Consider the following 1,604-nt stretch of genomic DNA (forward strand, 5'->3'; position numbering starts at 1 on the left):
TTTTTTTAAGTGTATGTCATCTCTCCCAAGCTCGCCTCCCTTCTCTCTGACCCTGTTTAATGACTTCTTGGCCACAGTTTTTGAAGGTGTGGATGAAACTACCTTATTGGTCTTATTCAAATCCCTCAAGTGAAAAAACCGTACTGCCATTGTACAGTCGACCCAGATAAGGCAACCTGAGTTAGTCTGTACTGACCCTTGTACATAGTAAGTGATTGTAATTCACAAAAGACCATGAGCAATGGCAGAAAGAACACCAGCTGTCTTGGTCTCTCGGGGAGTAGAGACCACTGCTGAGCAGTGGTTTTAGTGATTGAATGGCTGCCTGTGAAAATGGAGAAAAATATTAAAAAACCCAACCACCCCTATTCAACCATTCCCTTAGTATAATAGAGTCTGAGCATGTATAGCTCAGATACTTTCCCCATCATTTATTGATAGCTTGAGGAATTCAGGGAAAGGGAGGGGTGAGGATTGAGGATTAAATCTGATTTAGCATTTATTAAATCCTAGTTGAATATATAGCATCCTATTAAGTTTTAAAGAGACTAGACAAGAAACAGAAAACATATCCTTCAGCTTTGTGGCCTCACTAAAATTAAAGGGTAGGGGAAAGGAAATAAAGATAGCAGAAGTTTCCTGTAGAAATGTCTGTACTCAGTCACAATTCCTTCTGAGTAGTTATAAGGCAAGTCCCAACCAGGATATTAGCAACTGGGATTTAAAGTGGATGGAGGATCTAAAAGGAAGTGAAGAAAATAGCTGGAAGTGGTAATTTTATGAAATAAAAGATTTGTATTTGTGTAATGAATTTGAGTGAGATGAGGATGTTTTTCTTACCATTCTTGTACTCCATTGAATTGGGGCCAATATGTAACATTTAGTAAAACATTCAATAGTTTATACTGTTATAATGATGCAGTTGTCTAGTTTCTCTTTCTGCTCCACAAATATAAACAGATGAGTGAATCAAGTGTTGTTTACAAGTACTCCATTTTTTAGTTGTAACTAAATCTCTTCAGATACGAAGAAATGTGTTAAAACATTGCCAAATCTAGTATTCTTTCATTCTAGGTTTTATCCTAAGATTTGAAAAGCATCTAGAAAAAAAAAGAATTCTAGGAACTACTTTACCAACTGAAATTGTCATTAAGGCTATCATCTGGCCCCAATGACGAGTGCTTGTATCTTGTAAAATTTTGCATGCTTATTCTATATGATAAAATATTGTTCATATTTGTTTACAATAAAAATATAGCTCTTGCTAGCATGATCACATATTACTAAGTAATATAGTACTTTAATGTTAAAGTGATCTTTGAATATTTTTATAAATGAGTTTTAAATTTCATTGTACTGCAGATTCAAATCTTGAATACAGTTTATCAGATGAGTATTGCAAGCATCACTTCCTGGTTGGTCTGCTTCTGAGGGAAACCTCCATTGCTCTTCAAGACAATTATGAGATCAGATATACAGCTATCTCTGTCATAAAGAATCTTTTGATAAAACATGCATTTGACACTAGATACCAGCACAAGGTAAGGATGTTTGTATCATCACCAGTATCACATTAGCTAGTTTCTATAAGATTTTACATTGAA

This window comes from Bison bison, unplaced genomic scaffold, assembly GCF_000754665.1.
Source record: "Bison bison bison isolate TAMUID 2011002044 unplaced genomic scaffold, Bison_UMD1.0 scf7180017848262, whole genome shotgun sequence".
Lineage (NCBI taxonomy): Eukaryota > Metazoa > Chordata > Mammalia > Artiodactyla > Bovidae > Bison > Bison bison.